Source organism: Chrysemys picta, chromosome 12 (genome assembly GCF_011386835.1).
Source record: "Chrysemys picta bellii isolate R12L10 chromosome 12, ASM1138683v2, whole genome shotgun sequence".
NCBI lineage: Eukaryota > Metazoa > Chordata > Testudines > Emydidae > Chrysemys > Chrysemys picta.
Window position 1 is genome coordinate 13,690,022 of NC_088802.1, and position 12,154 is coordinate 13,702,175.

Consider the following 12,154-nt stretch of genomic DNA (forward strand, 5'->3'; position numbering starts at 1 on the left):
ATCTGCTCTGTCCAGATTTGCTGTTATCCCTGTTGAGGCCAAAGTGATTTGAAAAATTAAAAATCCTTGACACCATTGTGTTGCTTCCCCCTGTGTTGCTTGTTAATCTGACGGACCTGCCGATAATGAATAAAGATGAATGCCCTGGGAGCAATGTGTCAGGCAGACAGTTTGTCAAGTAGGAATGTGAATGCTGAAGCCCTCACAAAATGCAGAGGCTTTTCTTAACCTGAGAACTAAAAAAGATCCAGGTACCCTGCCTGGGTTTGAAAGTGACAAGAGCCTAGCGACTGACCAGAGGAGCATCAGGATTATAGGGACGAGGAGGGTCTGTGTCATGAAGTCTGCGTTTCCACTGAGGACTCTTCCATTGCCAGCAGGGTAGAGCTGGCGCAGGTCTGCCGCCCGGCACAGCAATGCTGAGAGGTGCCAGTGTAGACCCAACCCACTGCCCTCAGCCCCCACCCTGACCCTGTTCCCTCAGCCTCCCCCGCAGTCCCCCCTGTACCTCCCACCCTGAACCCACTGCCCTCAGTCCCTGCCCTACCCCAAATCTCTTCTTCAGCCTCTCCCGTCATCCCACCCCCATCGCTCCCCCTGCTGTCCCACCCCCTCAACTTCCCCCCATTCCAGTCCTGCTCCCCTCTGTCTCATCCCCTCCAGACCCTGTCCCTCTCCCAAACCCCCCGACCCTCCCCAGCCCAGCCCCATTGTCTCCCCCGCCCCGCCCCACTCTACACAGCTTTCTACCCTGTCCCATTCATACTCCCCTCAGCCCCTACCCTGCTCCCCCCATCCCAGTCCTGTCCCATCCCCCTTAGCCCGCCAGACTCCCCCAGTCCCAGTCCTGTCCCCCTCAGTTCCTCCACCCTGCTTCCCCTGGTCCATCCCCACACACCCACCGACTTCCTCGACCTCCCTCCTCCCACTCCCATTGCCTGGACTCACCCCCGTCCCACTCAGGACATGCAGGAAAAAGAAGCAATGGGCTTAAATTGTAGCAAGGGAGATTTAGGTTAGACATTAGGAAAAACTTCCTAACTGTAAAGGTAGTTAAGCACTGGACAAATTACCTAGAGAGGTTATGGAATAGCAGTCATTGGAGTTTTTTAAGAGGTTAGACAAACACCTGTCAAGGATGGTCTAGTGTTGTTATTATTCAGTCCTGCCTCAGTGCAGGGGTTTGACTAGGTGACCTGTTGATGTCCCTTCCACTCCTACATTTCTGTGATTCACACTGAATTGCCTTGTGCCACTGTCTAGTAGTAGTGGCACACAGTTCTCTGACATGCAGGTTTATAAAACTGTAGTTAATATACAGTTTAGAGCATAGCAGTTTTAAAGCTCTGCATGTTCAGACCAACTGAGCTGAAAATTGTGATCTATAGTATTGAAAACTATTAAGATGTGGGCTGAAATAAAATCAGCATGAATTGCTCAACAATATCAATGGAATCAGTATTGCACTGCTATATATTGTAAAACATTACAGTGAAATCTTGCAAGTATTACATAGCACGCCGCCTTGCCCAAGTGGTAACTAAGCATAACATCTTCCTGTTTCAACATTCTTAACTTGTATCCCATAACTCCAAAAATTGTTTTTTTTCAAACACTAAATACTGCTGAGTTATGAGTTTTAACAGGTTTTTTTTCTTTTAAACCACAGCACTGAATGTTATTCTAAAATTGTTTTCCAAATATTCTTAAACTCCCAGTTTATCCCCCGCTGATGTTCATTGTGAAAAGTATTGCAGGTCTAATAATAATATTTGGCACTTTTGTAATTCACTGTCCAACATGTGTTTGTGCCCTCCTCTGCTGGATTTTTAGAGGATAACTGTATAGCTACCAGCTAAGGGAGTTATATCTTGAACTCAAGTAGTAGAAGCTCATGCTTTTAAGTCTGGATGGCTCGGGTTCAATCCTTGGTGACTAGCTATAATGGAGGTTGCTACACTTATAATCCCTTTAATCAGAGGTTCTGAATATGCTTTGTTGTAGGCAGAGCTAGCCTAGAGTTAAGCAACCAAAAATTTAGAATGGGAAATGTTGAAATGTTGGGAAGCCTTATAATTTTGCCAGTCTGGAACGAACATCCCATCTGAGGGATGGGGGCGGGGAGAGAGGAGAGTGAGACAGGACCAGGAAACTGGGACAAGGAATCCAGAGCGGTAGTGGGGGGCAGTTGAAATCGGATGAGGAGCTGGGGCAGGTTAGACAGCAATAGGATAGACATAGACTGGAGGGGACGGGGAAGAAGGGTCTTTGACTACTAGAGACCACGCCACTCAGGAGCCTGGAATAGACCCAGGATTCCTGAGTTTCACAGTTCCTCTTCTGTCAGCAGATATCTGTGAAATGCAGTGGCAAAAAAAGTGTCTCATCCCCCTATAGAGCTGGTCTATCACATATAGGATGACACCCTTCTCCCTCTGCCATCACTTACTCCATTAGCTCAAGTGGCAGAAGTCTGTGCAGTGGATCTAAAGGTTCATCGGCAGGGTTGGAGCCATGCGAGTTTCACGATGATTCCACATGCCAGAATTTCTGGGGCAGTTCAGTTTTGATTTTTACAAAAAAACCTGGGGAAATGCATACAGAAATAGGGTGACCAGATGCCTAAATAGGGGAATCTCAAGCAGGAGTAGAGAGGTTATTTTATCTCTGTATTTGGCACTGGTGCAACCACTGCTGGAATACTGTGTGCAGTTCTGGTGTGCACAGTTTAAGAAGGATATTGATAAACTGTTGAGTCTTCAGACTGATTAAAGGATTATAAAACATGCCTTATAGTGATCGACTCAAGGACCTCAATCTATTTAGCTTAACAAAAAGAAGGAAAGAAGTGACTTGGTTATAGACTGTAAGTATCTACATGGGGAACAAATAGTTAATAATGGGCACTTCAGTCTAGCAGAGAAAGGTAGAGCATGAGCCAAGGGTTGGAAGTTGCAGCTAGACCAATTCAGGCTGGATATCAGGCATACCTTTTCAATGGTGAGAGTAATTAACGATTAACAATATACTAAGGGTTATGGTCTTTTTCTAAAAGCTATCCTCTAGGAATTATTTTGGGAAAGTTCTATGTCTGTGCTATACAGGCGGTGAGACCAGGTGGCTGGTGAATAACCAAGAATCTGGTTAACAATTATTCTCTAAATTCAGCTTTTTTCTTTCTCTCTCTCTGAATTATCACTAATTCAAAATAGTAGTGTGCAAGTTGACTGGATAATGGTAATAGAATAATCTCTTGTTAAAGCATTGTAAACCCTACTACTTGATTTTTATATTAAACACTTACTACACATAATACAATAAATCCGACAGAAACAAAACCTAGGAAAGTTTGTTTTCTGTGTCTTATTGAAAGTTTTCCAGTAATCTCCTCTTGCTTCAGAATGCCTCGTGTCTCACCCATACTGTTTGCAATAGGATTCAACCTGTGGCTTAGGTGATGACTCTTTACTGCTTCCTGAAGAGCTGGGAGCTCAATATTCATCTCAGATACTATATGCAGAAGCACAACTCTGTATATATGGGAGGAATTATTGACCTTGTGCATATGTAATGGTGTTTGGTGTTTGTAAGACAAGGTATAATAATCACACTTCCCAAATTGCAATGAACTGTGGAAAAGTTCCTGTTTGCTGTGCGAGATGTTACTTATACCTAGATGCACTCCCCTTCCCCACCCCCAGCCCTACGCATGCTGGCTTGGGAATATCACTGCTGTAGTGTCAGCTTTTAAGAAAGCTTCACAGGCACCACTTCGAGTATTACGGTAAGTGAAAACAAGCTACAGTACATTGGGACATTAATACTCTATTACAGTGTTTGCATTAGCATATTAAAAGCAATAACACTTAACAGACCAGTATATCAAGGACATTACTAGCACACTTTCCCCCACCAATACCTAGTAGTTGCACTGTTATCTCCCATAGCTACTTACATTGCAGCTTTCTTTGTTAAAACTAAATTGGGAAGAAAGACTACTGATTCAGAAATTGTTTAATAGTTACGTTATTGCCAAAGGGGGTGTAGTAAGTGAAGGCCCTGATAAAGGCCCAGTATCAGGCCTGAACTAAAATAATGGTCAAGACTTAGCTAACATAAAGCAAAGTTAAGCTGTGAGCCAGAGGCAGGCCCTGCTCCCAGAAGCTGGCAAGGAAAGGGCTGATGCTGCAAAAAAAGACATACTTAAAAGATCCTGGACACCAGATATCAGAACATACACTATACTGGAACATTCCACAGATAACATGGAACAGGCCGACCCATCCCAATGACAGGGGCAAAAGGGTAATATGATGGATAGAGTTGTTTTGATCGAACCAACATGTACAAGGTGAGAGGCGGCACCTTACTACATAGAGGGGTTGTACCTTGCTGCGTAGAGGGGTTGCACCTCAATACGTCAGGAGTGATGTGTAACTTGTTTGTACCTGTCTATAAGAATGTATCCCTGGGGTGGTGTCTTTGTGCAGCCGAGGGGGCAGTGGAAAGTCCCGCCACTGACTGAGCTGAGTCAATTGCCGAGAGGAACTTTCTCGTAGTATGCCCGGTAGACTAAGTAATCTACGGGGAACTGCAATTGTGTCAGGATCGCAATAAACCTGGCCGAGGTGCCTTCGTACCTTACTAGAGTCTGTGGTCATTGGGGGTTCTCATCGGGTTTGCGGTGTCAGCTATCTGCAGAGCTGGGGCAGCACACAGAGGGAACACACGCACGCAGCCGAGTGATATCAACATAGGAGCAACCAGAGCACCACACTGGTAGCATCTGACAACAGGGGGTAGTGGGATGTAGGCTTGGAGGGAGGAAGGTTTCTATGATGTAGGCAATATCAGGTGTTTTATCCAAAACCAGAATATGAATGGTGCTGGTCTTCTTGGTCTTCTTATTGATAAAGGGATTGGCCTCAAATACCGGGTTGTAGGACTCTTCCATGGTGTAGTTTTCATCTTGGGTGGCCTGGTCCTAATTATATTAAAACATGTACTTTAGTCTCTGTAATTATCTGTTATAACTCGGTAGCTCTTTATGAAGGCAGGAGTAAAATAAAAGTAGCTGCAATAGTTCCACAGTTAACTAAAACTGAAAATTTACATAATTGAAATCAGACTCCCAATCTTAATTTTTGCTTAATAAATAAGTCCATAAGAAAACTCTATTGGGAAACTGCTACAGTTTACTAAGAAAGTGCACTTCTCCTATATAGGTTTCAGAGTAGCAGCCGTGTTAGTCTGTATCCGCAAAAAGAAGAACAGGAGTACTTGTGGCACCTTAGAGACTAACAAATCACTTCAAAAGTTTTTTTTCTCTTAATTAATTGGCCTCTCAGAGTTGGTAAGACAACTCCCACCTGTTTATGCTCTCTGTATGTGTGTATATATATCTCCTCAATATATGTTCCATTCTATATGCATCCGAAGAAGTGGGCTGTAGCCCATGAAAGCTTATGCTCTAATAAATTTGTTAGTCTCTAAGGTGCCACAAATACTCCTGTTCTTCTTTCTCCTATACAGGTCATAAGGATCCTGTCTGTCTGAATACTGGCTGCTCTTTCTTTCTCTGATCTGCAGAGTGACTGATGCTTTTTAGACATCAGTCGTGGGTACAGAAGGGTTACATTGCACCTTCTCTCTTGGCCCCAGCTACTGTTCTCCCTCCTTGTTGCATTGATAGTGGGTGGGTGTGTCTCACCTCTTTTTTAATCATATATGCTAGGGACAGTCTTGTCCTCTTCTCCTCTCCTGATGTCAGTGTAGATGCAGGCAGTGCAAAATGTACTACAGTCATATAGTATCTCAAATGCACAGCTGCATGTCAATGATCTGAGGTTTGAAGAACAATGTGGAACTAGCTATTCTTCTTCGAGTGATTGCTCCTATGTATTCCACAGTAGGTGTGCATGCTCGCCACGTGCACCGGTGCCAGAAGTTTTTCCCTTAGCAGTACGCATAGTGGGGGAGCACCGCTGCGACCCCTGGAGTGGCGCCTCTATAGCGCGCTATAAGGGGAGCTGCACACTCCCCATACCCTCAGTTCTTTCTTGCCGCCAGTGAAGGTAGTGGGAACTTTGTGCTCCAGTCTTGCTGTAGCCCTTCCAGTAGCCTTGGTAGTACTCATCTTCCCCTTAGTTGGATAACTTCTTTAGTTTGTTGCCCGGTGCCCCAGGCTTCAAGTCATGTGATTCCTGTCGCAGTTCTATGCCAAGAAGCGACTTGCACACTCAGTATCTTTGCTGCTTGGGCGAGACTCACGTAACCGATCACTGTAAGATCAGTCAGTCGTTCAAGCCTGGAACGAAATGTGAGAGAGATATTCGGTTCCGGGCCCTGCTGATGGAATCTGCGTTGGCCCCGGCACTGGCATGCCGATCGGACTCGGCACCAGGTGCCTCATCCTTGGTGCGGAGTGAGGCGCCCTCCACCAGTGGGCACCGCTCACCTGCTAAGAAGCAAGGGAAGACTCAGCGGCGCCGACAAAAGGACAGGGCTGAGGCCGGACTTGAGTTGGGCAGCCCACGATCCCTCCCGGGACCCAGAACTCCGACTGGCGCCGAGTGGAGTAGTCCGGTCGCGTCCACGCATGCCTCTCCCGCGGCGAGAATGCCGTCGATGCCAGAGGCTGCACAGGCTGTGCATGACATCCTTTCCCTCCCGGTGCCGGGTGCGCCACCCGAGATGGGCCCCCGGTCCTGAGGGAAGTGGCCATTGGGAGCACATCAGCCCTCTCAAGCAAAAGACAGCCCACACTCCGAGGACCATGCGCCCCATTTGCTGAGGTCCTCACATAGCTTGCATCAGTCCTCCACTCCGATCAGACTGGCTGATTTGCCTGGGCGGGAGCCTCGAAGGTTCTCCACTCCCCATCGGGAGCACAGGCACCGAGACAAGCGGCGGCGACGCTCCTCTTTGGATAGGAGCTAGAGGAGAAGATTCCGATGCCATCGTTATGGACGCTCGGGCTCGAGTGCCCGCTCCGCTAGACACCACAGATATCTGCTGACAGAAGAGGAACTGTGAAACTCAGGAATCCTGGGTCTATTCCAGGCTCCTGAGTGGCGTGGTCTCTAGTAGTCAAAGACCCTTCTTCCCCGTCCCCTCCAGTCTATGTCTATCCTATTGCTGTCTAACCTGCCCCAGCTCCTCATCTGATTTCAACTGCCCCCCACTACCGCTCTGGATTCCTTGTCCCAGTTTCCTGGTCCTGTCTCACTCTCCTCTCTCCCCGCCCCCATCCCTCAGATGGGATGTTCGTTCCAGACTGGCAAAATTATAAGGCTTCCCAACATTTCCCATTCTAAATTTTTGGTTGCTTAACTCTAGGCTAGCTCTGCCTACAACAAAGCATATTCAGAACCTCTGATTAAAGGGATTATAAGTGTAGCAACCTCCATTATAGCTGTCCTCGGGCTTTACCGGCACCGAAACCTTGAAGCTATGATCGCCGGGACGACTATGAGAGCAGCACTTTGGTGGACTGCCGCTCCTAATCGTCGTCGAGGTCCAGATCTCGAGGTCGGCACCGGCACGACCGTAGATGCTCCAGTCGCTCCTACGGCACCGTGCGGTCAACGGTGACCTCTGCCTCGGCACCCAGACACCCGTCCCCGAGCCGCTCCAGGCTCCAAGAGCAGCCTGCACTGCTCGGCACCCAAGCCAGTCAGTGGCAAGGGGTGCCATGGCAGGGCCAATGGTGTCAATGGGCACCGTGGCCGCAATTGCCTGCCCAGGCGAGACCCCGCTCGGTAGCCCGGGGCGTCCCAGACCATTCGGTGTCCCCCCCTCGACAGAGTCAGAAGTTGATGGGCACCGAAACGGCGGCACCGGGCCCAGACTCGGTCTTGGGAGTCGAACCAGCGGCACCACCCGATGCCCTGGTAGCCGGAGAGGCCCCCTCGCCAGCACCGGAGGAGAGCATAGTGGCACCTCCATCCGTTGTACAAGAGGTCTTTAAAGCTCACCAGGAGCTCCTCAAAAGGGTAGCCTTGAAGATGGAGAAGCTGTTGGACACCCTTTTCAATGTTCTGTCCTCCTTGGCACCGGGCCATGTGGCCTTACCCCTTCACCAAGGTGTGGCCAACATATCGACTGCCCTGTGGCAGACCCCAGCTTCCTTGGTGCCCATTTCCAAGAAAGCAGAAAAAAAGTACTTTGTTCCGGCTAAGGGACATGAGTACCTGTACTCCTACCCAGCGCCTAACTCCCTTGTGGTGGAGTCAGTCAACCATCGGGAACATCATGGCCAGCCTGCACCCACCCCCAAGGACAAAGACACCAAGAGACTTGATTCTTTTGGCATTAAAGTTTATTCTTCTGTGAGCTTTCAACTTCGGGTAGTGCTAAAATTTCCCATATTATAATGGTCTCTTCATATAGTGGTAGAAAGACATACAATATTTGTGGTGTGTTAGGGCACTGGCTCTCAACCAGGAGTGCACATACCACTGGGAGTACACCGAGGTCTTCCAGGGGGTACATTAAATCATCTAGATTAGGGTTACCATATTTTAAGTGTCCAAAAAGAGGACACTCCACGGGCCCCGGCCCCGCCCCAACTCCTCCCCTTCCCCACCCCTTGCCCCAGCCCCGCTCCAACTCTGCCTCTTCCGCTGAACGCTTTGCCCCCCACCCCTCCCCCTCCCCTGCTTCCCGCAAACATTTGATTCGCGGGAAGCCTGAAGCAGCAGGCAAGCTGGGGTGGGAGGGCGCGGCCCAATCCGGCCCCCCTGGCGTCCCGACCGGCCCAGAGGCTCTGGCCCCAGCATCTTCTGCCTGTCTTGGCTTGGGCACTTAGGCGCTGGGCGCCGGTCCCCGGCCAAGCACCATCGGCCTGAGCACCACTGTCCCCAGCCGAGCACCCCCGGCCAGGACCCGGCTCCCGGCTGATCACCCCCGGCTCCGCACTGCTGGCCCCCGGCTCTGTACCGCCGGCCCCTGCCCGGCCCCCGGCCACACACCGGTGGCCCTGGCCCGGCCCCGCACTGCCGGCCCCAGCCCCCGGCCGAGCACCACCGGCCCGGGCCCCGGCCCCGTACCACCGCCCCCGGCCGAGCACCGCCTAGCCCCGCACCGCCGGCCCCGGCCGAGCACCCCTGGCCCGGCCCCCGCTCCCTACCGAGCACCCCTGGCCCGGCCCCCGCTCCCGGCCGAGCACCCCTGGGTCCGCACCACCGGCCCTGGCCCCTGGCCGAGCACCCCCGGCTCTGCACCACCGGCCCCGGTCCCCGGCTGAGCACCCCCAGCCCCGCACCACCGGCCGCAGCCCCCGGCTGTGCACCGCCCGGCCCCGCACCACCGGCCCCGGCCCCGCACCACCGGCTCCGGCCCCGCACCACCGGCTCCAGCTCCGGCTCCGGCTTTGGACCCGCACCGGCGGCTCCGGCCGAGCTCTGATGGCCCCAGGGGCTCTAGCCCCGGCCAAGGACTGCCGATCCCTCCCTCTCTATTTTCCCGGACATGTCTGGCTTTTTGGGATTTCCTCCCGAACGGGGATTTGAGGCCCAAAAAGCCGGACATGTCCGGGAAAATCCAGACATATGGTAACCCTAATCTAGATATTTGCCTAGTTTTAAAACAGGCTACAGAAAGCAGTAGCAAAGTCAGTACAAACTAAAATTTCATACAGATAGTGACTTGCTTATACTTATTTATATGCTATACACTGAAAAATAAGTACAATATTTATATTCCAATTGATTTACTTTAGAATTATATGGTAAAATGAGAAAGTAAGCAATTTTTCAATAATAGTGTGCTGTGACACTTTTGTATATTTATGTCTGATTTTGTAAGCAAGTAGTCTTTAAGTGAGGCAAAACTTGGGGGTATGCAAGACAAATTAGACTCCTGAAAGGGATACAGTAGTCTGGAAAGGTTGAGTGCCACTGTTCTGGGTGATAGAGTTCATTTCTTTACTGAGTGTGGCATGTCTGGTCGTGGCAAGGCATAGTTCAGTTAAATGATATTGCACGTATATTTTGATGTGTAGTTGAGGGACACTTCCTTTATTTCTGACACAATCTATAAAAAGTATAATGATTAAAGTTAAAAATGAACTTCAGTTTCTTCTTCGGGTATGTGTCTGTATGAATCCCACTGTAGGTGCATATGTGCCTTATGAGTGAGGTTTGTTTTTTTTGAACAGCATTGTCTGGGGGTGCACATGCATCGTATATCTCCTTAGGCTCCCGCGTGAGGGCATAACGGGTAGAGTGGGTGAAATTTATTTCTCCCCTTGCAGTTCCCTCTTATCAACCATGATAGTGAGACAAAACCTGGCGAATGTCTGACCCACTGCTTTCTCTGATCTTCAAAGGCCTATTCTCAACTAGTTTGCTGGGGAAAAAAATCTCTTTTCACCCTCCTTATCCCTTTAATTTCTTTAATTTGGATGTTCAAAAAAAAATACAACCCCCCCACCCCACCCCCCCGATAGAGGCGGGACAAGATGCTTCATGACAAACAGACTCTAAACCTTCAGGGTTTGAAACCTCACTGACCTGCGAGAGACTCATCCCCCCTGGTCATTGGGCAGAGCTGATGCCTGTTCTCTCTGGGGGAGGGTTAGATCCTTGATAAATGTTCAATTTCTCAATCCTCTTCAGGGATTCACAAATTGAGGGCCATGCAGCTGAAACTGTACCTGATTAAGCAATGTATGTGCATCATCTCAGACCTGGCCTGCCCCAGGCCCCCTGAATCCTCTGGGCGGCCCTGGAATGTCTCACTATAAAACACTGGAAAGCTGTAAAAAAGTTGGAGGCTACTATATACTGGCATTGATCTATGTGCAGACCTCTCATGGACATCACTGGTTTTGTGCAAAAATTTAGGATAGAATGTTAAAGACTTTTTTTTTTAAGAGAGAAATACTTTAGTGCACTCTTTTACACACAAAGTGTACTCATTTCCCTGAGACCCAGAAGTGTAACAGATACTGAGGATCAGATACAGCAGGGGTCGGCAACCTTTCAGAAGTGGTGTGCCGAGTCTTCATTTATTCACTCTAATTTAAGGTTTCGCATGCCAGCAATACATGTTCACATTTTTAGAAGGTCTCTTTCTATAAGTCTATAATATATAACTAAACTATTGCTGTATGTAAAGTAAATAAGGTTTTAAAAATGTTTAAGAAGCTTCATTTAAAATTAATTTAAAATGCAGATCCACCTCCCGCCCCGGACCGGTGGCCAGGACCAAGGCAGTGTTAGTGCCTCCGAAAATCAGCTTGTGTGCCGATTTTGGGATCTTTTTCTTATATAGGCTCCTATTACACCCCACCCCCATCCCGATTTTTCACACTTGCTGTCTGGTCACCCTAGTGGGTGAAATCTCGGGAGTCACGTCCCAGGGATCTGCCCCACTCCCCAGCTCTGCTCCAGCTCTGAGCTGTCTCCACTGCCTGGGACCTGTGGGGCCCCACCTGCCTCCTCAGGGAAAGAATCACCTGGGACTGGTGCAGAGCCTGGGCCAGTCTCAGCCAGTCACAGGGGAAGGGGTGGGGTGGAGGCTGAGTTGGGTCCTGCCAGGCATGTGGGTCCTGAGGGAGCCTGGCCCGAGTAGGCCCTGCTCCTTCTCCAGCCTGGCTGATTGCACCCCCAAGGGGCCGGAGTTATCCTGCCCCAGGACCAGCTCTGGCTGAGCTGCCGACTCAGCCTGGCAGACACAGTCACCTCCCATCAGGGCCGGCAATTGTGGCTGGGGGTTAGGGTTGGGAGAGTAGGTCTCTAGTTGGTCTGGGCAGGGGTGCTGTGCAGTGGGGGTTGGGGAGATCTGTGTATGTTGGGGAGCTGTGCAGTGGGGGAGATGTGCATGTGTCGGGGTGCTGGGAAGTGTGGGGGGTCTGTGCGGGGCACTGTGCAGTTATGGCAGTGGGGCGGTGGGGGACACTGGGCAGTGAGGGAATCTGTGGGGGGGGCTCTGGGCGGGGAGGTGCAGGGCACTGTGAAGTTGTGGGAGGGCTGTGGGGGGTCTCCAGCTAGGGGATTCTGGGCCGTGAGAGGATCTGTGAGGGAGTTCTGAGTGGGGGGGGTTAGCATGCTGCAGCATGGGACTGCCCCAAAGGGGAAGAAGCATGATGGGAGCACAGGGCCAGGCTGGCCAATGTGTGTCTGGCAGCTCCCTGTTTGTAAACAGTGAC